Source organism: Bubalus kerabau, chromosome 11 (assembly GCF_029407905.1).
Source record: "Bubalus kerabau isolate K-KA32 ecotype Philippines breed swamp buffalo chromosome 11, PCC_UOA_SB_1v2, whole genome shotgun sequence".
Taxonomy (NCBI): Eukaryota; Metazoa; Chordata; class Mammalia; order Artiodactyla; family Bovidae; genus Bubalus; species Bubalus kerabau.
The window spans coordinates 19,291,994-19,316,428 of NC_073634.1; the positions used below are offsets into that span (position 1 = coordinate 19,291,994).

The 24,435-nt window shown below is 39.5% G+C and overlaps 1 long non-coding RNA gene across 1 annotated transcript in view; it reads left to right on the forward strand.

Annotated features, from left to right (window-relative positions):
- Positions 1 to 21,411, forward strand: part of LOC129622910 (uncharacterized) — a 99,183-nt gene extending 77,772 nt beyond the window's left edge. Inside the window, exons 3-4 of the long non-coding RNA XR_008700182.1 lie at positions 10,864 to 10,963; positions 21,130 to 21,411. This is a non-coding gene — a long non-coding RNA (uncharacterized LOC129622910). The remainder of the gene's footprint in view (positions 1 to 10,863; positions 10,964 to 21,129) is intronic.
- Positions 21,412 to 24,435: the final 3,024 nt, after the last annotated feature.

The following is a 24,435-nucleotide window of genomic DNA, read 5'->3' on the forward strand; positions in this document are numbered from 1 at the left end:
TACCACTCTAATCTTTCTTTAAACATCAATTTAATCATGATTATCTCTTCCCTTTTTCCTATTGCTTCAGGCCTAGAACACACTGTTCCCATGGAGGCTCCCACTCCTTTTGTCCCCCAAGTAGCAAGCTGCTCTTCTGGACTCACAATGATCCTAATTTCATTTCCTCCTTTGTATCAGCCTGGTGTTTTTTTCTTTATTCACCTGAATATGTAGGTTATTCCCATCCTTTAAAGCCTGCTAATGTCTCATTCATCTCACTGAAAGACTTCTCTGATTTATAAACTTGCTATTTGAACTCATAAGCCAAAGAGCTACTTTTTTCCTCATTGATCTTTCCTTTGAACTCCTGCTCTCTCTCACACACACATACACACACACACACACACACACACAAGCACTTAATTATATATTTATATATTGTTTATTTTATTTATTTATTTATTTTTTACATTTTTTTTAAAATTTTATTTTATTTTTAAACTTTACATAACTGTATTAGTTTTGCCAAATATCAAAATGAATCCGCCACAGGTATACGTGTGTTCCTGTTCCACTTATTGTTGTGTTTACTTCTCAATAAGCTTATTAGCTTGTTAAATTATAGCATTTCTGTGTTTTCTACAAAATAGCCACCATTCCCCTGACTGATCCCCAGTCTACCCACCCGCTTGTATATGAGGGACAATATTGGAATGATCCTGGGAAGTGATTTATGTTGTGAAATTGAGATCTGCTGTCTTCTTTGATGTAGACTTATATGGTTGGGTCCTAGGAGTATCAGTCAGACTTAGTTGATTTATTCACTCAACAAATAATATGGAAGAGCAGGCTTTTAGGTCCTTGAAATAAAGTGATAAGATAGACCTTGCCTTCAGAGAGATGCCATTCAAGTACTGTGGTATGTAGACAACAAACACATAAATACAGAGATGTGTTAATCACTCAGTCATGTCCAACTCTTTGCGACCCCACGGACTGTAGCCCGCCAGGCTCCTCTGTTCATGGAATTCTCCAGACAAGAATACTGGAGTGGGTAGCCATTCTCTTTTCCAGGGGATCTTCATGACCCAGGGTTTTAACCCAGGTCTCTTCATTGCAGGCAGATTCTTTACTGTCTGAGCCACCAGGGAAACCCACGGGGGAAGCCCACAGGGGAAGCCCATCAGGAAAGCTTCACTGGTGGCTCAGACAGTGAAGAATCTTCCTGCAATGCCTGAGACCTGGGTTTGATACCTGGGTTGGGAAGATCCCCTGGAGAAGGGAATGGCTACCCACTCTAATATTCTTGCCTGGAGAATTCCATGGACAGAGGAGCCTGGCAGGCTATGTTTATGGGGTTTCAAAGAGTCAGACATGACTTAGTTACAGAGTGTGCATACACACATATCCATCTTTGGAGGGGGGTTAAAAAGAGCACAAACCTTATAGGACAGTCATGAAGATCGGATGAGTTAGTATTTGTAAAGTGCTTAAAAGTAACTTGCACAGGATAAGTGCTATTAAGTGATTATTAAGTAAAAAATAAATATTTTTGAGGTATGCTTAGCCAAAGTTAGAAGTGTCCAATGAATTGGTTGTGCAACATGAGGGAAGGAGAAGGAGTCAAGATGACACATACATATTTTTTTTTGACTTTGGCAGTTGCATGAATGATGATGTCATTATTGGTATGAGAAAGGGTTGTTGGTTGAAATGGGGGTAAATTTACAGGATATTGGTGATCAAGAGTTTTGTTTGACCAAACACATTACAGAGGAGCTGTCAAGTAGGCAGGACGCTTTAAAAAACTGGAACTTACAGACAGAGAACTGAATCTGACATAGAAATGTGAGAATTACCAGTGTGTGGATGGTATTTGCGATCACAAAAATGCATGTCATATTTTAGGAAGAAAGCTAAGATTGAGAGAGGAGTCCTGAGGATAGGGCAACATTCAGAGATTTGTAGAGGAGGCAGAACCAACACAAGTCTGAGAAGGAGTGTCTGGTACTGCAGATGGAAAACCAAGGAAAGGAAAGTGTGTATAGTCCAGTGCAGAACAAGATTCAAGGAGAATATGGACAGCCCTACCAAATAAGGCTGAGAGGATGAATAAGATGAAAGTGAGAGTTGTCAGTGGGCTTTGGAAAAAAGGAGGCAATTGCTGATCTTGGTCAGAGCTATTTCTGTGGGGGTGGTGGGGAGGAAAGCCTGGTTGGAGTGGATGGAGGAGAGATAGGGAGTGAGGGGTGGGGATTACAAGTATACAGAACTTTCCTGAGAAGCTTTGCTGTGAAAGACAGCAGTAAAGTAGGATGGTAGCTGGTTGTGTGTACATGGACAAGGAGGGTGGTTTTCTCACTTCTTTTCTCTGATGGGTATGATATTAAGATATGTGGTTCTGTCAAATGGAATGACCCAATAGAGACTAGGATATATTGTTAAGGCAGTGGGAGATAAGATACTTCCAAAAGTGAAGCCATGAGATGGCCAGAGAGGATGGACTCACAGCTCAAGTGGAGAGTTTTTCATGAGGAAAGTGAAGTGGAGAGCAATGTAGATAATGAAGAGCTTGGGCTCTGCATGAGGCACAGACTTCTTCTCCCCCATTTAGTCTATTGAGTAATTCTCTAGGTTCAAATATGCTGTAGATTTAGGAGCTTATCTGGACTTGAAGGATTTTATTACGTTGAAACAGTGTTTTCATTTTGGTGGCTGAAAAGATGGTGAGGAGTTGTAACACATGCATTGGTCACCTGGCTGATTCTTCCTACCTTTATGCTCTCAGTTTTCCACTTCCTCCAGATCTCCATCCCTGCCTAGTTTATTACGTTCTGCTGTTTGCTACTGTGGAGAATGCCCTTCTCTCATTATGTTACCTACAGAATTTTGTTTTTTGTATTTGATGAGTTTTCTTGGTTTTTCACTGAACTAAAAGCTTTATAAGGACAGAAGCACATTTCTCTTTTTCTCCAGTGTATCCGCAGCATCTGGTATAGCCAGCTATCCAGTGAGAGTTTAATACACACTTGTCTGGCATGCAATGGAAATTTAACATGTACATTTATCCAAAAAATAAATAAAAAATTTTTTGAGTGAGAGAGGATGTTCAAATTAAAATTAAGTACCTTTTCTATATCTCTAGCAAGATCCCAGGAAATACTTTTCTAATTCAATGAGAGGTAAGGATTTATGTGGAAGGGAGTCTTTAATGATATCGAGATATCCATTTTTCTCCTTGCATTGTCACAGAACAATCTGAATTAGGTTATGGCTGAAAAATATAACTGTATTACATACAAGTAAATTTAGTGACACATTATTTGTTAATAAAGTTTCTTACACATATGTAATAGATTCCAATTTTCTTCATAATACTCAATAGTTTTATTATTTTTGAGAGGGATTTTATTGGAACTTGTATTAGCCCCTACATGTCCAAACTGCTGAAAAGTCCAATGTTAATCATTTTTAGAGGTCTCTGACCTTGTGTTATATTATCATACTCTGGGCTTCTGTCATTCTGAAAAGAAGTCCTACAGCCTCCCGATTCTTGCCTAGGGCAAATCCTGGTCCTAGGTCAGGGTTGTGCTGCGGTGATTATTCCTTATGGTCACATTATTCTATGGTTAAGGGGCTGCTGGTTCCATTTGTGGCCCCAGCATTGCCATTTTATGTCTCCAGATCTAGGTCTCTGCCCAGTTCTCCAGAGATTCCACGTGCTAGGTTGGTCTCACGGTGTCCGGTCCTATATCATTTATGGACCTGACATATCCAAGGCCCTTCCCTGAAGTTACTACAGAATCTGCAAGCCTTGTTCTTATTCCCAGTTCTGTGTTATCCATTGGAGGAATGTCTTCCTCTCCACTTTCAATCTTTCTAACACAGAAAAGGTTCATTCCACCTCCTCTTTCAACAATAGAGCTTGAGGGAGTAAGAGATAGCTCACAGCATCAGGCCTCAGATCCACCACAGATGAACCTGTTGTCCTTTCCTAAGAGTGGGAAGGAATGCAGATGCTTGATTCTTGCCTTTTGGATGATTCTACAGCAGTAGGAAACAAAGCATACATTAATTTCCCAGCTCATCACCCCGCTGTATCATGTTCTCAATAAATCCATGTTTGCTAAATGTATTGGATTTTAACATTATGCAGGAAATGAGAAAGCCTTTTAAAAACATATAGATAACATTTTTAATGAGTAATTTGCATAGATGGTTGAGCTAACAGGCTTAAAATTTTGTGTGCTCAAAAGTAAAATTAAACATTATCTTTAACCCCTGCTGTCTTTAACAGTGTTGATTTGTTTGAAACATCATTTCCATAAAACTGATCTCTTCCTATGTCTGACTAAAGATGTTAGCTAATGTAGGATCTAGCTATTGACATTTTATCTTCTATACCCCATGGGTTAAAATAATTTAGTAGCCTGAAACATACACTTACAGTCTCAGGTTTTGGGGTTTACAAATATGGTATTTGCAGGCAAAGAATGATCAAGCTCTTTTATTTCTCTTTGTTCCTCCCTGCCATTTACAGAAAATGCTTCTTTGGTCACAGTATTACCTGGCTGATCTGCCTCTGTGGCAATCTCTTATTTCCCTTGATTTCTGGGATTAGAACAAGTGACCAGAAACACATTTTGTCTCCCAGGATACAAGCCCATTGTGGTTGCTGGGAAATGAGTACAATTAGGATCAGCTCATTAGCTGAATGGTTTTTAGTGCATCATACAGGGCATGTATCCCTGTGTGGTGAAGGGCATTGCGCATTAGCCTGCATCAGGGCAATCACCTTTTCATTTGGTTTCTTTGAAAATTTTCACACTCTATAGTGGAAGCAAGAAAAATAGAACACCTTTAATGAGCAATTACAATTAACATACTGACTCTGTAGTTCATAGAGGTGGGACAGAAGTGTGGCTGTTTGTGTGCTTCCCTTAGTGGTACAGCGCTGCCAACCGTTAGCATTGCAGTGGTCCCTGCAGTGGCATTCTCTCTGGGTCACAGAGAAGGGTGCCGCCTTCGCCACCCCACCCCACCCCCAGGTTTGCACTCTCACTGCCTTCACTGAAGCAGTCCTGAACTGGTGAGCTAAACCTGGTGTAGCACTGTGGGGAGGAGGGGGACTGAAGGGGAAGGCCGCAGCAGTACCAGGAGCAGCCTCTCCTCCCTGCAGCTTCTTGCTTTGGGTGAGACGCGCAGCGGGACAGGCACACTGACAGGTACACTGGCAGTCAGGTGGAGATGGGAACGCTCTGTCTGATTGTGAATTTGGCAGCCGCTCTGCCGGCATGAAAGGCCAGTTGAAGATGCTGTGGACTGGAATATCATGACTAAACCGTGACCTGACTTATGTGGATGACTGCAAGAACAAAGGATCCTATATCAAGAAGTTTGCAACACCTAACCACACTTCTCCCCCACCTCACCCTTAAAAGGGCTTGCTGAAAGCCTTTGGGGGAGTTTGGGAGTTTTTAAGGCATGAGCCACTAGTCTTCTTGCATGGTTGTATAATAGACCTTTCTCTGCTCCACACTGTTTTGTGTTTCCGTATTGTTTGGCCTCACTGTGAGTATATTTGAAAGATAGCTATTGTGATACAGTGTATTACCTATTAGGGTACATTTTTGTATTCATGTTTGATTTTTTATTTTCTTTTAGCTTTACAGATAGCATTTTTTCCAAGATAATTTTTTGAGTATTTTTGAAAAGAAGCCATAGTTCTGGTTCAGTGCAGATTCAAGGGAGACTAGAAAGATATTTTGTGGTCCTGCCCATCTTAAATGGTGTCAGGCAAGCCTTTTTACAGGTAATAAGGAGCTGGCTTAAATCAGTGCTTCTTCATCATGGCTGAAGAATCCTCTGAAAGTGAAAGTGTTAGTCACTCAGTCATGTCCAACTTTTTGCAAACCTGTGGACTGTAGCCCCCCAGCCTCCTCTGTCCATGGATGTCTCCAGGCAAGAATACTGGGGTAAGTTGCTGTTCTGTTGTCTAGAGGATTTTCCTGACCCAGGGATCAAACCTGGGTCTTCTGCATTGCAAGCAGATTCTTGACCATTTGAGCCACCAGGGTATCTCTAGAAGAATCCTCTTCCCTAGGATTCCCTAGAAGAATTCTCTAGGAAGTTTTAATTTTTTTATTATTTTTTTTAAAGAATAGTAAAGTTTTATTCAGATGAATTTTGGAAACAAACTCTTCAGACTATTATCACTTCAGTTCAGTTCTGTCACTCAGTCGTGTCTGACTCTTTGCGACCCCCTGGCGCAGCACACCAAGCCTCCTTGTCCATCACCAACTCCTGGAGTTTACTCAAACTCATGTTCATTGAGTCGGTGATGCCATCCAACCATCTCATCCTCTGTTGTCCTTTTCTCCTCCTGCCCTCAATGTTTCCCAGCATCAGGGTCTTTTCAAACGAGTCAGTTCTTCGCATCAGGTGGCCAAAGTATTGGAGTTTCAGCTTCAGCATCAGTCCTTCCAATGAACACTCAGGACTGATCTCCTTTAGGATGGACTGGTTGGATCTCCTTGCAGTCCAAGGGACTCTCAAGAGTCTTCTTCAACACCACAGTTCAAAAGCATCAATTCTTTGGTGCTTAGCTTTCTTTACAGTCCAATTCTCACATCCACACATGACTACTGGAAAAAACATAGCCTTGACTAGACAGACCATTTCCCAGGTCCTGTCACACATTAAGTAAATTAGACATACTGGAGTGGGACCTGGCATTTTTATTAACAGTATGTAACAGCCTCTCTCAGTGATTTTACTGTGTGTGCCCAGGATTGAGAAGCATTGGATTAGATGATCTATTAATGTTTTGCCAGCTTCCACACTCTATGAATTTTTCTCCCCCCTTGTGGAAGGAACTTTGTATTATATTGCAGTCTTTTTATTAAAAATGTTAATAATGAAACCACAAAGAACTCTGAATAGCCAATCCAATCCTGAGAAAGAACAAAGCTGGAGACATCATGCTCCCTGATTTCAAAATATATTACATAGCTATAGTAATTAAAACAGTATGATAATGGACTAAAAACAGACATAAAGATCAACAGAAGAGAACAGAGAGCCCAGAGAGTAACCCATGCATATATAGTCAATTAATTTATGACAGAGGAACCAAGACTATATTAATACAATGGGGAAAGGACAGTCTCTTTATAAATGGTGGTGGGAAAACAATGGTCACTTGAAATATATTTTTTGCACTCACACATGAATTTTGTATGTGTTTGTAGTTTTTGTAAAAATCACAGATATTAGTATTAAATTCTCCTCAGTTGTTGCTGGGGAAGGGAGGTAGATATTACCCATAAAGGATCTATACAAATGGGGTTGTTCTACTTCCCACAGAAATAACTTTTCCAACTAAAAGAATTTAATCTGTCTCATCTGTTGCCAATGCACAATGCTGATTTCTTGGGAAGCTGCATCTCTTTAGAAAACAAACACACAGATATGGATAACCCAGAGATGGAAGAGCTGCAGGACTTAGGGCATGAGGTCATTGTTTTGTAGGGCATATTGGACTGGAGTTATGGTATAAATCTATTAGTAAATATGAAGTACCTGTGGTTGATGAGGAGAGCCAAATCATTGGAAAAGACCCTGATCCTGGGAAAGATTGAAGGCAGGAGGTGAAAGCGACAACATAGGATGACATGGATAGATTGCATCACTGACTCAATGGATATGAGTTTGAGCAAACTCCCGGAGATGGTGAAGGACAGGGAGGCCTGGCGTGATGCAGTCCCTGAACTTGCAAAGAGTTGAACATGACTTAGTGACTGAACAACACCCTGTGAGTGGCTTTAAACATGGGCATTTACTAAGGTGTCATAAATAAGGGCTTTCTGTGACACCAGAAAGAGAATTTCCAACCTATTCTAGACCTCATAGGTTGCCAGATGCCCAGTTAAATTTTAATTTTTGATAAAGAACAAATAATGTTTTTAGTATAAGTATGTCCCAAATGTTACATAATTTTAAAGTATAAGTATGACCTATAAAAAACATTTGGGATATACTTATACTAAAAAACTATCATTAGTTGTTTGTCTAAATTAAAATTTAATTGGGTTTCATATATTTTTAGATATTAAATCTGATCATTCTACTTTGGGGCAAGATAATCTTGGGATTCTCAGAAGAGGATGCAGACTGGTTCAGAACTGTTTCTCTAGCCATACTGTTTTGGGTCAGTCACCAGGTCATTGTGGGGAAAATCTTGAGGTTAGATGAGAACCCACTGCCTATTTCTTACATAATTTATCATATTTTGACTATGAATGGTGAGTTGAAGCAAATTCTCATTAATAAGTAGCATTAACTTGATCATGCATACATACTTACTTGCTCAGTTCAGTTCAGTCACTCAGAGATGTCCGACTCTTTGTGACCCCATGAATCGCAGCACGCCAGGCCTCCCTGTCCATCACCAACCCCCGGAGTTCACTCAAACTCATGTCCATTGAGTTGGTAATGCCATCCAGCCATCTCATCCTCTGTCGTCCCCTTCTCCTCCTGCCCCCAATCCTTCCCAGCATCAGGGTCTTTTCCAATGAGTCAACTTTTTGTGTGAGGTGGCCAAAGTATTGGAGTTTCAGCTTCAGCATCAGTCCCTCCAATGAACACCCAGGACTGATCTCCTTTAGGATGGACTAATTGGATCTCCTTGCAGATCAAGGGACTCTCAAGAGTCTTCTCTAACACCACAGTTCAACAGTCATGTCCAACTTTTTGCAACCCCTTGGACTGCAGCCTGCCAGTCTCCTCTGTTGATGGAATTTTCCAGGCAAGAATACTGGATTGGTTTGCCATTTCCTCCTTCATGGCATCTTCCCAACCCAGGGATCAAACCCACATCTCCCGCATTGCAGGCAGATTCTGTCTCCTGTGTCTCGTGTGTCTCCTGCATTGGCAGGCAGGTTCTTTACCAGTGAGCCACCATTTGGCACTTAGTAATTTGGTCACTGTGTTAATGTACATTACTTGCATTATTTTATTTGATTGTTACAACAGTCTTATGAAAGAGAAACTATTATCAATCTACAGATGAGAAACAGAGGGTTCCCCCAAACTGTAGTATAATCTGCATACCATAAAATTCACCTGTGTGAAGTGTATAATTCAGTGATTTTTGCTTTATTCGCAAGACTGTGGACAGTCTAATTTCAGAATATTTTTATTACCCCTAAAGCAGTCACTCTCATTTCTCCTCTTTCATCGGTTCCTGGGAACCATTAATCTGCTTTGTATCTCTGTGGATTTACTTATTATGGACTTTTCATGTAAATGGAATCATGTATAAAAATGGAAGTGACTGGCGTCTTTCATTAGCATAGTATCTTCAAGACTCATCCACTTTGTAGCATGTATTATTGTTGCTTTCCTTTTATTGGATGAGTAGTATTCCATTGCATGGATACAGCACATTTTGCTTATCTGTTCATCAGTTTGTGAACATTTGTATGTATGAACACTGTTATGAATAATGGTTCTATGAAGATAGTGGTTTCATAGGGTAATTTGCTCGATGTCATGCAATAAAGAGATAAAAGATCTAATATGTGAAGATCTAAGATGATAAAGATCTAAGATGATTCAGAGTCTGAATTTGTAACAACTTTTTCATACTACTTTTTGTCCTTCTCACAAATCCAACCTTCATGAAGTATCACGTTTTTATGCAACTTCTTGAATCTGGATTAACTTGTTGGGCTCTTTCTGATGAGACCCAGAGTAGGTATAACCAGTTAAATGGTTCTCTCCTTACAGAATTTTGCCCTAACAACACCCATTACTGCCTGGAATGCAACATGTTACATATTCCCATGTTCATAATGAGTATGTCATGCTCAGTCTTGCCTGACTCTTTGTGACCCCATGGACTGTAACCCGCCAGTCTCCTTTGTTCATGGAATTTCCCAGGCAAGAATACTAGAGCGGGTTGCCCTTTCCTCCTCTAGGGGATCTTTCTGAACCAAGGATCTGAACCCACGTCTCTGTCATCTACTGCACTGGCAGGCAGATTCTTTACCACTAGCGCCATATTTCCATACTGCAGCTCAAAGAAGGAATGTGAGGGGAAACCTCTCTACATTTCCCTGTTCTTTGTCTTAATTCCAAATCCTCTACTTATCAGTGCTTGGCTTTTTTAAAAAAGTTACCTAAGATAATATTTTGTAGTTTCTTCTGAAGTTCTACAAAGTTTGTGTTGCTAAGGAACTGAAAATAAAATCAAGAGAATCAGTGCTAGAAAACCAACCAACAAAAGAACCAACCATAAAGCAAGAGAGAAGTGGTTTGAGGGCCACTGTTGTTTTATTGCTTTTGTCAGTTTTTGTCTTTCTACCCTATTCCCCTTGTAATGGCCTACAGCTCGTACAAGCAAGAGGCAGTGTGTAGGCAGAGTAGCAAACAAACCAAAGACAGCATCCAGTTTACTTCTTGGTAGCAACTTGTGGAATTCGACTGACTGTAAACAATCCCAAAAATCAGAGGGCAAATACTGTACTTTTTTTTTTCTTCTTACAGTTTCAGCTAGCCAATATTTAACCATTCTGTTAAGAAACATGCATGCTTCATGTCTGTTTCTTTTACAAAATGCTTTGTTAGGGAGATAATGTTTGAGCCCAGCTGTTTAAAACAGAGCACACTGTGCCGGCTGGTTAGAAGGGAGGCAGCTTTCCTTTGGGTCATGACTTGAACCAGGGACAAACAAAGGTAAAATCCTGAGTTCACATTCCCACTAAAAACCGGGATTATGATTTCGATCCCACTGATCAGTGTTCTCTCTCTTTCTTTTTTCAAAATGTAAAATCCTCAACCTGTCAAAAATAAAATTTTAAAAGAATGTTTTTCCAACAGAGGCATATGAGTCAACCAGACATTAAAGTTCCTGTGTAGTGATTCTACTCACATGACCCATGGATACTTCAGTTTGCTTCCTCACAGCAATGGATGCCAGGTACTCTTTGCTGTAATTCCAGGGGGCTCTATGGTTCGAGAAAATCACTTAACTTCCTAGTGTCTAAATTCTAACTTGTGAAGTGAGCAAAAGAGACTTATCCACAAGGGTTTAATAAAACTAATTAACGTTTATAAAGAACTTCTTGGGTGAAACACAATGTAATTGTTACTGTAAATAATATAACCATGTCATCTCCTGACCGCCAGGGACCCAATGTGCTTCATGCATATGAGTCTATTTAAATTGCACAGTTCCCTCATGAGGCAGAAAGAAGGCAGTTCTTAACATTCACATTCTATAGTGACATACTGGGGACCTTCGTGGTTAAACTTAGCTATTTACATTCTTGTTGTCCAACTCCCAGTGGGATATGTTTTTTTCCCCCCCCCATAAATTCATATTATACTTTAGGTAAAATCATGGAGGAAACTTGATTTTACAATTTAGAGTTGTCTTGCAAGACAGCTGTGTATATGTTTTTACTATGCAGTAATTTATATAAGAGGAAGAGTCTATTGATGTATTTGCTATCTGATGTCATAGCATATGGATGATATGGAGAAAACAAGCATTGAAAGAGGAAAAATAAGAAAAAAGAATAATTCATCAGAACAGTTTGGATTTGACTAATAAATTTCTGTTCATCAGACACCAACAATTATACACACTCATACTACATGCATACACACACACATACACATGCATAAACACAGCCCTTGGGGAGTGACAAAGAAGAAAAAGTATAGCTTGTATATCTTGTATTTCTGTAATGAAAATTACTCTTCAAAATGGCAGTTTAACTTGTCTTGATGGAGTATTACCAATATATTAAAAATTTCATATAAATTACCCAACTGGCCTTTGTAATACTTGTCTGTCCTGCTGTAACTATCTAGAAGTTATATTACGCTTCTAATTGGACTTGATACAACTGGTTAGAAAATAATAAATCTCTCACTTTGGGGAAATAAAATAACTGTTTTGGGCAATTTGAGTGCCATTTGAGTACATTGAATGAGGTAATTTTCTAAATTGTGTCCTAAAATTAATGCACATTTGAAAGAGAATCATTTACCCTTTCCTTAATGGAAGGTTCAGGCCTTACAATGACATTCAATGACTAAATCTAATTACTGATAAAAACACTAGTCGCTTGATCTTTTTTTAATGCTTGATCAGTAGCAGCCTTGGAAGATACCCTAAGTAAGCCTTCCTCTGCAGGGTGTGCAATATCCTGATGGCTGTGGTCTATGCCATTTGAGAAGTTTGCATTCAACTTTCCGTTTAAGCCTACTTTTGTGAACAAGGCCTGGTGAATTCCATGGACTATATAGTCCATAGGGTTGCAAAGAGCTGGACATGACTGAGCAACTTTCACTTTCACTTGTGAACAAGCCATGAAATTCTAGAGTTAATGGAGTTGTATCTTTTGGGGATATTTGAGTTTCTTTTATTTTTTCTTTTTCCCTCTCTGTGGGATCTGATGACTAGAAGGTCTTTAAAGCTGATATATGTGTGATATATCACATATATGTGTGATATATGCACACACACACACACACATACACACACACACTTATAATTATGGGCTTCCCAGGTGGCACTAGTGGTAAAGAACCCGCCTACCAATGCACGAGGCATAAGAGACGTGGGTTAGTGACTTAGCATGCATGAATATTTCTATGCTAAGTCGCTTCAGTTATGTCCGAGTCTGTGTGACCCTACGGACTGTAGCCTGCCAGGCTTCTCTGTCCATGGGATTGTCCAAGCAAGAATACTGGAGTGAGTTGCCATGCCCTCCTCCAGGTGATCTTCCCAAACCAGGAATCCAGCCTGCATCTCTTAAGTCTGTGGCATTATACTGCCTCTCTCTCTAAGTTTGAATGAAGAGAGTTTGGTTGAGAAGGTAGGTTGCCTTTCTGCGAGTTGAGGGAATGTTGGGGGAAGAGGTGAGATTATGGATGAGAATATTATCTATCTTGGTATATGTTCCTTGAAAAGAATGTGTATTCTGTTTTTGTTAGGTGGAGTGGTCTATCAATGTTGATTAGATATTGTTGGCTGATGCTGTGTTTGAGTTCTTCTATATCATCTTTACTGAATCTCTGTATAGTTATTATACCAATTTATGAGAGATAGGCATGGAAGACTGCAACTATAAATGTGTAATTGTGGATTTCTCTGTTCATTTTATCTGTTTTGCTGCAAATATTTTTCACCTCTGTAGTTTGGTACATACATATTTTGTGCTGTTTTCTTAAAGTACTGAACCATTTATTATCATATAATTATGTACCCCTCTGTCTTTGGTAATTTTCTTTGTTCTGAAGTCTGCATTATCTGATGTTAATACAGCTACTTCTGTTTCCTTTTGATTAATGTTTGCATGTTTTATTTTTCCATTCGTTTATTTTCAATTTGCCTAGGTCGTTGTATTTCATATGAACTCCTTCTAGACAGCATATAAGTGGTTCATAGTTTTAAATCCACTTTTCCAGTCTTTTTTAGTTGGTGTATTTAGGTAACTTAAATGTAATTATTCATATGTTAAATCTGTGTTACTTTAAATTTTTTGTTTGTTCTGTTTTTTGTTTCTGTGCTTTCTTTTTCCTTCATTCCTATGGGTTACTTGAACATTTTTAGAATTACATCTTGATTTATCTGCAGTGTTTTGAGTGTGTCTATTTGTATAGCTCTTTAAGTAGTTACTATAAGTGTTACTTTATATATATGTGTATTTGTAATTTATCCAGGTTACTGGTGTCAACATATTATCAGCTTGAGTGAAGCATAAATAACCTACTTCTCTTTATGTCCATATACTCTCCTGCATTTATTATATTAATTGTCTGGAATATTTCTTCTACATACTTTTAGAACCATGCCAGTGCTATCATTTTTGCCTCACTCACTGCACATAATTTAGAAAACTCAGGAGTCAGGGAGTTGTTTTAACCATTTTTTTTTTTTTTTTTTTTTTTTTTTTTTTTTTTTGCTTAGCATGTTCTCTCTTCTTTCCTGACATTTCGTTTCCTTGATCAGTTGTTTCCTTTCTATTTAGAAAACTTTAAATAGACTTTAAATTCTTTTATGGTAGATCTGCTTCCAACAGATTCTCTTAGTTTTCCTTCATCTGAGAATACCTTGATTTCCCCATCATTTCTAAAATGCATTTTTGCTGGATATCAGATTATAAATTCTGGCAATTCTTTTTTTTTTTTTTCCCAGCACTTGAAAACTGTCTTTCCTTCTAGTTTCCATGATAAGATATCCCCTGTCCTCTGAATTGTTTTTCCCTGATAGGTAAGGTGTTATTTTTTTTCTCTCTGTTTCCAAAACTTTTTCTTTTTTAAAATTTTTTTCAAAAGCTTGACTACCATGTGTCTTATTGTGGATTTCTTTGGATGTATCCTATTTGTGAGTCACTGAGCTGCTCTTGAATATTTAGGTTTATATACTTAGTGTTAAATTTTGTAATTTTTCATCCAGACTGTCTTTAAATACTTTTCAGTTCAATCCTCTGTCTCCTTTCCTTCTGTTGACGAAAATACTGGATTTTATTTTAGTCCCAGAGATCCCTGAGCCTCTGCTCATTTTTTTTTTTTTTTTTTATTTCAGCCCATATTTTCTCTGTTTTTCAGATTGGGTAATTTCTGTTGTCTGGCTTTAAGTTCACTGATTCTTTACTTTCTCTTCTCTGGTCTGCTGTTGAGCCTACTCACTAAATTTTTTATTTTGGTTATTGATTTTTTTAGTTTAAAATTTTCATTTGTTTCTTTTTTATATCTCCTGTTCTTTGCTGAGACTTTTTTTTTTGTACCCACTTTTCAACTATGTTTTGTAGCTGCTTGTTGAGGCATTTTATTTTTTATTTTTATTTTTAATTTAATTTTATTTTTAAACTTTACAATATTGTAAAGACAACTGCTTTAAAATCTTTGTCAGATAATTTAAAGTCCTCTGTCACTTTGGGGTTGGCATCTGATGATTGTGCTTTTAAATTGTTTGATGTTTTTCTGGTTCTTGGTATGATGCATGATTTTTGACTGAAACCTAGATATTTTGGATAATATTGTATAAGACTCTAGATCCTATTTAAGCCATTTTTATTTTGTTTAAAAAAATCTTTTATCGTAGCTAACTTCTCTAACACTGCTCATGGGGGACACCATCTCATTACTGCCAGATGTGGATAGAATTTCAACTTCTCTCAACCTTTGTGACAGCTAAGATGGGAGGACTTCTCACTACCGCTGAGTGGGGATAGCTCATGTCCTTCAATCTTCTCCAAATAGTTAGAGTGAAGACTTTCAGGAAAGAGAGTAGAGCTCATGTATTCTTCAAGAGACTGTTCGTAGCTTCAGATGAGCTCTTTCTTGTCTTTTACTCACCCCACTGCCTGCCTGCTATGACTCAGTCTATGATCAAAATGAGCTCTCAAATTATAGCTGAGGGGACAAAGCAAACTGTAACCCACACTGTATCAGAGAAAAATTACTGGGACAAATCAGCTCAGATTGAATATGAATAGTATGAGAAGAAATGACAATGCAACTATGAGAACAAATTTTAGCAACAATAAAAGCAAGCATGAGCAAAAATAGAAAGTAATGAACAATAAATTTAGTCTGGGAGATACTATGACCCAGAACAAAAGAAAATCCCCTACAGTGCTCTGTGTTATTTAGCAACTTAACAGAAATGACTGTCATGTTATCTCAGGGAAGGGATGATAGATGTAATAATAAGGATACAGTGGAGCAAATAATGCAAATTGAAGATCAAACCAATACAATACAGAGCCAATAAAGTGATTAGAAACATCAAGGAATAGACTGCTGCTGCTGCTGCTAAGTTGCTTCAGTCGTGTCCGACTCTGTGCGACCCCAGAGATGGCAGCCCACCAGGCTCCACCATCCCTGGGATTCTCCAGGCAAGAACACTGGAGTGGGTTGCCATTTCCTTCTCCAATGCATGAAAGTGAATGTGAAAGTGAAAGTGAAGTCGCTCAGTCGTGTCCGACTCTTAGCGACCCCATGGACTGCAGCCTACCAGGCTCCTCCATCCATGGGATTTTCCAGGCAAGAGTACTGGAGTGGGGTGCCATTGCCTTCTCCGAGGAATAGACTAGCATAGGTGAAAATAAAAATGATGATGTAGACAAAAAGCTTAAGATAACCATAATGAATGTAAATGAAAAAGGATAAGATATTTAAGGAATTAAATGAAAAGTAATAGACATAGAGGATAGGCAAAGACAGTCAATTCAATGCAAGGATGATTGAGACCCTGAAATATACTTTCTGACAAACGGAATTGAAAATGTATTCAGAGATTGAAAACAGAAAAAAGTTTCATGAATTGAGTGAACAAATTGGAGAAAGCTACTGTATTCTAGGAAAAAATAATAAAAACAACAGACATCTAGACATAGCCTGGTTATGTTGAATTTCAGGGATAAAGAGAGAATTCTTAAGGTGTTAAATCACAGTAGGAAACCAGCATCAAATACAAGAAAAATAGCATGATGCCTTCAAGATTTTTTTTTTAGTATGGCAATGCATGCTATATTGAAGAAATGATGGTTTAATATTACAATATTTAGACAGGTTGATTTTGAGTGAAATCAAATCAAATCCCTTATGATTACACAGTGGAAATGAGAAATAGATTTAAGGGCCTAGATCTGATAGACAGAGTGCCTGATGAACTATGGATGGAGGTTCATGACATTGTTTGTACAGGAGGCAGGATCAAGACCATCCCCAAGAAAAAGAAATGCAAAAAGGCAAAATGGCTGTCTGAGGAGGCCTTACAAATAGCTGTGAAAAGAAGAGAAGTGAAAAGCAAAGGAGAAAAGGAAAGATACACCCATTTGAATGCAGAGTTCCAAAGAATAGCAAGGAGAGATAAGAAAGCCTTCCTCAGTGATCAGTGCAAAGAAATAGAGGAAAACAATAGAATAGGAAAGACTAGAGATCTCTTCAAGAAAATTAGAGATACCAAGGGAACATTTCATGTAAAGATGGGCACAATAAAGGACAGAAATGGTATGGAACTAACAGAAGCAGATGATATTAAGAAGAGGTGGCAAGAATACACAGAAGAACTATACAAAAAAGATCTTCACAACCCAGATAATCATGATGGTGTGATCACTGACCTAGCCAGACATCCTGGAATGTGAAGTCAAGTGGGCCTTAGGAAGTATCACTATGAACAGAGCTAGTGGAGGTGATGGAATTCCAGTTGAGCTATTTCAAATCCTGAAAGATGATACTGTGAAAGTGCTGCACTCAATATGCCAACAAATTTGGAAAACTCAGCAGTGGCCACAGGACTGGAAGAGGTCAGTTTTCATTCCAATTCCAAAGAAAGGCAATACCAAAGAATGCTCAAGTTCAGTTCAGTTCAGTTCAGTCACTCAGTCGTGTCCGACTCCTTGCGACCCCATGAATCGTAGCACGCCAGGCCTCCCTGTCCATCACAACTCCCGGAGTTCACTGAGACTCACGTCCATCGAGTCAGTGATGCCATCCAGCCATCTCATCCTCTGTCGTCCCCTTCTCCTCTTGCCCCCAATCCCTCCCAGCATCAGAGTCTTTTCCAATGAGTCAACTCTTCCCATGAGGTGGCCAAAGTACTGGAGTTTCAGCTTTAGCATCATTCCTTCCAAAGAAATCCCAGGGCTAATCTCCTTCAGAATGGACTGGTTGGATCTCCTTGCAGTCCAAGGGACTCTCAAGAGTTTTCTCCAACACCACAGTTCAAAAGCATCAATTCTTCAGCGCTCAGCCTTCTTCACAGTCCAACTCTCACATCCATACATGACCACTGGAAAAACCATAGCCTTGACTAGATGGACCTTTGTTGGCAAAGTAATGTCTCTGCTTTTGCATATGCTATCTAGGTTGGTCATAACTTTCCTTCCAAGGAGTAAGCGTCTTTTAATTTCATGGCTGCAATCACCATCTGCAGTGATTTTGGAGCCTCCTCAAAAATAAAGTCGGACACTGTTTCCACTGTTTCCCCATCTATTTCCCATGAAGTGATGGGACCAGATGCCATAATCTTCATTTTCTGAATGTTGAGCTTTAAGCCAACTTTTTCACTCTCCACTTTCACTTTCATCAAGAGGCTTTTGAGTTCCTCTTCACTTTCTGCCATAAGGGTGGTGTCCCGCACAGTTGCTCTCATCTCACAGGCCAGTAAAGTAATGCTCAAAATTCTCCAAGCCAGGCTTCAGCAATACGTGAACCATGAACTTCCAGATGTTCAAGCTGGTTTTAGAAAAGGCAGAGGGACCAGAGATCAAATTGCCAACATCCGCTGGATCATCGAAAAAGCAAGAGAGTTCCAGAAAAGCATCTATTTCTGCTTTATTGACTATGCCAAAGCCTTTGACTGTGTGGATCACAATAACCTGTGGAAAATTCTGGAAGAGATGGAATACCAGACCACCTGACCTGCCTCCTGATCAATCTGTATGCAGGTCAGGAAGCAACAATTAGAACTGGACATGGAAAACAGACTGGTTCCAGATAGGAATAGAGTACGTCAAGGCTGTATATTGTCACCCTGCTTATTTAACTTATATGCAGAGTACATCATGAGAAACACTGGGCTGGATGAAGCACAAGTTGGAATCAAGGTTGCCGGGAGAAATATCAATAACCTCAGATATGCAGATGACACCACCCTTATGGCAGAAAGTGAAGAAGAACTAAAAAGCCTCTTGATGAAAGTGCAAGAGGAGAATGAAAAAGTTGGCTTAAAGCTCAACATTCAGAAAATTAAGATCATGGCATCCGGTCCCATCACTTCATGGCAAATAGATGGGGAAACAGTGGCTGACTATTTTTCTGGGCTCCAAAATCACTGCAGATGGTGATTGCAGCCATGAAATTAAAAGACGCTTACTCCTTGGAAGGAAAGTTATGACCAACCTAGACAGCATGTTAAAAAGCAGAGACATTACTTTGTCAACAAAGGTCCATCTATTTAGGGCTATGGTTTTTCCAGTATTCATGTATGGATGTGAGAGTTGGACTATAAAGTAAGCTGAGTGCCGAAGAATGACGCTTTTGAACTGTGGTGTTGGAGAAAACTCTTGCAAGTCCCTTGGACTGCAAGGAGTTCCAACCAGTCCATCCTAAAGGAGATCAGTCCTGGGTGTTCGTTGGAAGGACTGATGTTGAAGCTGAAACTCCAATGTTTTGGCCACCTGATGCGAAGAGCTGACTCATTTGAAAAGACCCTGATGCTGGGAAGGATTGAAGGCAGGAGGAAAAGGGGACAACAGAGGATGAGATGGTTAGATGGCATCACTGACTCAGTGCACATGAGTTTGGGTAAACTCCAGGAGTTGGTGATGGACAGGGAGGCCTGGCGTGCTGTGGTTCATGGGGTCGCAAAGAGTCAGACATGACTGAGCGACTGAACTGACTGACTGACACACAACCTTATCTTCCTGGTCCCTGAGTCATAGCTTATTGTGTCAACAGTGGGCACTTTAGCTGGGGCAGGCAGTATTTCAACTGGCTATTGACAACCTAGATAGTTTGACTTGAAGATTTGATGTGTGCAATTTATGAATTATGTTCACTTCACTTCTTGGTTTCATATGCAGCAGACTCAGAGATGCTTAGTGTTTAGGGTGGTCCTTCAGGAGTGCTCTGGAGATCTACATCTGGGGAAGAGGAGGAAAAAGGAGAAGGGGAGAGTAAGGGGGGGGGGAATGAAAGGAGAACGGAAGCAGAAGTGGGCAGAGTGAAGAGTTGAATGGTGATGCAGTCTCAATTCAGGATTCAGCAGATATCCTAGGGAGTTCTGGACCTGGAGTGATCCTTCGGAGATGTCCTGAATCAAGATAAGAGGACTAGGCCTTTATCCTCTCTAAGTCCCAGCTGCCCAGGAAGGGGACAGTGCCTTTGATGAGGTGACTCTCTTTAGCTGAGACAATCTGTGTGTCTCTGTGGGGCCTGAAGGCTGGGGGCTCTCTCACAGCAGCACTTGCAATAGCTAGGGGAGAAATCCCTTGTTTTTGAAGGTGATCTGGGTGACACATCCTAGTGTTTGTCCACTACAGTGCTTTTCACCTTTTTGCTGGCAATCAGAATCTCTGTTTTGGGATTCAAAGTAGGTAACATAGTGTCTATCATCATTGTCCATGGAAGAGCATGTAAGTCATTGTGAAGAAGCAGTCAGCAAGGCCATCATGAGGCATATGGAAGTTAATCATAAAACTGAAGCTCTAAGGGACTTCCCTGGAGGTCCAGTGGTTAAGACTCTGTGCCTCCAATGCAGGGGTTGCAGGTTTGATTCCTGGTCAGGGAACTAAGATCCCACATGCCACTGCCAGAAAAACCAAAAGAAAAAAATAAAAAGCTGTGAGCACAATAGGAAGAGCTTGAGGCAGGCCAGAAAACACAGAATGGTGTCACCAGCTGGAGGTAGGATATTTGAGCTCCTGTGGCTGAGCCCTTAGAGACCCGTCCAGCTCCAGTGTGGTTCTTGATTTTCCATAGATTAAATTTTGCTTTAGGTAGTAGCCCAAAGATCTGAAATTCCATGGTGACCTGAGCACACATAATTCCTTATAGCTTCCTATATAAATACAAGGAACTCAGATAGGACCAAGATAATGTAGGCCATCCTGTTTTTCATTTATCTTTTCACCATTTCTTAATAATAGGGTCCCAAGTTGCACAGGATGATGAAAGATATAGGTCTCCAATTAATGGTCTACTTGCTACTTCTGTGCTCTTTCCCATGTCACTTATTCCCATATTACATTGTGTGCTGGAACAAAATATTACCATGTTAGGTATTTGTTTAATAAGTACCCTGAGAGTATTTAAATAAATGCAATTGAACATTATTTGTTATTTACTTTCATAATAAAATCAATAATATGAACATTTATTGTGTACCTATTACATGTCAGCCACTATGCAAGGGGATTTACACACGTTATTTCAATTACCACTTGAATATCATAGTGTAGGTAAGCTTTTCCTTTCCTTTTGCAGATGAGGAAACTAATGGTTAGGGATAAGTGTCTTGTCAGAGGTCATAAGGCTAGTAAGTGGTATACAGCCAGGACTCAACCAGGCAGGTTGCTCTAGACTACACACATCATAATACCTTGCTCTGTATTCTAGATCTCAAGGATTATAATCCTTGTATCTCCAGCACTGGATTTTTGATGGAATAATGGATGGTGGTCTGATGAGCTCTGTTCTGCTCACCCAGGAACTGCTCTTCGCATTGATTTTGTTTAAAGAAAAGCTTGTGTGTAGTATAACCTTTAGCGTGCGCAGAAAATAACACCCAGAGTCGTGCAGCAAATGGCAGCTGAATTTTAAAAGTTGAACACAATCCAAACAAGGTTTATTGTACTTTCTTCACTGATTTTGTAAATCAACATATTAAACTCAATAAAACATGATCAAATACAATTTTTGGAGAATGGCGATATTTCTGAGCTTTGTTTCAACTCCTCACTGTCAGTTTTCTTTCATTGCTTTAAGCAAGAACCTTTAGGTGGTAGCAGTACAGTAGTTTTTCTGTTACCTTGAATGCTAAAGCTTGTGCTGGGTGGTTGCCTAGCAACCCTTGTCTCTTTTGTGTTCTTTTGTGAGAAGGTATTTTTGTACTGTACAATGCAAAATTTTGTATTTGTATTTATTGGCGATTTAAAATGAGATTCTTATTTTTGTGTTAGAATACAACAAATTCCATGTGGGTCCGTCAGACCTCTGAGTAATAATTATGAGATAGTGAAGCCTTATTTGGGAAAGTGACAAGCAATAACAGCCCCACAATAAAAAGACATTTCAAAATCCTACTGGAAAGCATAAAGGACTGAGAGAGTGTGCAGTTCTAATGGAACTGTGTGTTTCTTATGAAATGTTGCTTTGAGATATATATATATATATATTTTATTAGCGCTCTCATGGGCTAAATGTACTTTTATTGGAGATATTATCCTAAATTGCTTAACACTTAAAACTATAGCAATAAGATGCAGAAGAATATAAAACATATGTAGAATATTTTTTGCTGTTTTTTTCCCCAGAATTTATGAACATGATGATTTACCATTCTTTTTCTCTCTCACTGAAGAAACCCTTAGACTTTCATGTGATTTGCATTCTAATTTTCATCTTTGAACTTGTCTTTTCTTGGTCTCTCAAGGGTTCTGAAGGTTGATATCTAGAAGGCTTGAGAACTGAACCTCTATAAAGTATTCATTGCAGAAGCCACAGTGTTCTTCAGTCCGGAGAAATTAGATTCTGATCTGGAAAGACAATCTTAATGGCAAATATGAGCTGCTACAAACATAGAAGTTGTTTGTGTAAACAGTGAAACACAGTGAAACGCAAGTATAGAGTTGAACTCATGCAAAAACTTCCTGATTAAGTAATGCCAGGATCAAACAGAAGCATATTTTTAGAAATCAGTGTGGTCCTTTTAGTAACATGGAGCTAGTATTAAACAGTGCTCATAAGGTTTTAAATACTCTTAACATTTAACATGGCAACCCACTCCAGTGTTCTTGCCTGGAGAACCCCAGGGATGGGGGAGCCTGGTGGGCTGCCGTCTATGGGGTCGCACAGAGTCGGACACGACTGAAGAGACTTAGCAGCAGCAGCAGCAACATTTAACAAGACTTTGGTAGAGGATGTATTATATAAATAACCAAGTTAAGTAGGTTCCCTAAAAGGCCTACCCCCAAATGTTCTGTGGTGGAAACAAGAAGCAATGGATCATTCTTTTGCCAGTGATTCCTTTGGAACAACATCTCATCTGCAATATGAAAATTTTATTTACTGTACCTTCTAAAATAAGACAGGATTTGAATAAAGAAGTAGAAGGAAGCTGTCTTCTGCAGTCCTGACCCAGAGTTTGCAATGAGCTGAGCTTGCCCTTGTGTTGTGTTACTGGTAGCCCTCTGCAGAACTGATTCAAGAAGGTCACAGGTAGCAAGAAGGAGATTAAATTATCTAATATTTTAAAAAGACCTGAAGTTGTTTTATTGCATCATCCTCTAATCTGTGATCAACACACCCATGATTTATGCAAACTGTGAGTGCACGTGTGTGTGTATGTGTGTGTTACCTCTTGCTTTCCTTTGTTCTTTATTTGCAGGTTTTGAAATTAAACATCTTTTTCTCTATTAATCCTACTCTAGATGTTCATTTTGACTAAGTTTTATAGGCATGAAAAAGTGTGCGTGTATGTGTGTTTAGAGGCATGACTGGAAGGAGGCAACGATGTGATTTTACTGTGTAATTTGTAGCAGGGTCTACCCCTTCGTTTTGAGTTGACTTGTGGACATAGTATGTCTTTGCAAAATTATATCCATAGGAAGTGTGGGTGAGGAAGGATTTCGAATTTGAGAACTGCCTGATTTTTCTTCCTTCACACTTAAGTAAGGAAAGCCCTATGTGTGGCAGTCTTATTCAGGGAGCCAGTTGTTCTTCTATATCTGGATCTATCAGGAAGGAGGAACTGTTCCCTACTTGTTATTTGCATGTGTCCCCTTTGTTTGAATGAATAAACATGGCATTCGAACCCAGTTCCTTTTCCTTTCTGTTAGAGAACAGAAAAGGACTAAGAGTCATTTGAAATTTTCCTAGTCAAATGTACCTCAATATCAGTTTCTAAATTTCACTAACTTTTTGGCTTTTCCGTAACTTCCGGGTAGACCTCACTTTCAAATCTTTCCATTTTTTGTGTTCTTCTTAGAGTTCTCAGCGGAGGTCTTCTGTGTCCTCATAAATTGACCCTTTTGCTTCCTTCTGGTACTGGACTAGTCCGTGCCATTGCTGTTGCTGCCACGATACCTGCAATGGGAGGTGTTACTGCCCTGCCCTGGGACCCTGTCTGTCCAAACTGTTGGTCTCCTGCAGCCACCATGCTGCTTGAGAATCCCTTCTGTTGGTGCTGATTCCCTCTAAGAGTCCAGCTACAAAATGTCTTTGTCCTAATATTGTTCTATCATCCTGTCGGTTTTCTCAGACCAAAGAAACAAACAGACTGCTGTTTGTTTATCCAGTTTCTTGTTCTCTTCATTCCTTTGTGGATCCATCCGTCCCTCTTCCATGTGGCCCGGTGGGATTCTTTTTCACAGTGCCTTGCACACATGTCTCCTACAGCTTGTCTCCTGGAGATAAGCTTAGTCTCCAGGAAATTTGCACCCTGAATGGAGAGCATGTTGTTGAAGGGCAGTCGTTCTTCTAGTGGTATTGCCTTCAAGAGACTATGAGATTTTTGACATTGGTGCTGGTGCTACTCTGCCTTCTGTCCTTTCTGGGTTTAGTTGGATCAGCTTACCTTCTATTGCTTAAAACTCATTAGCTGTTACTTATACCACTTATACCATAGGAGAATGTTATCTCTCTGATCACTTAGGGTTAGTTGCAACAGGTTGAAAAGTAAAATTGTTAGTCACTCAATTGTGT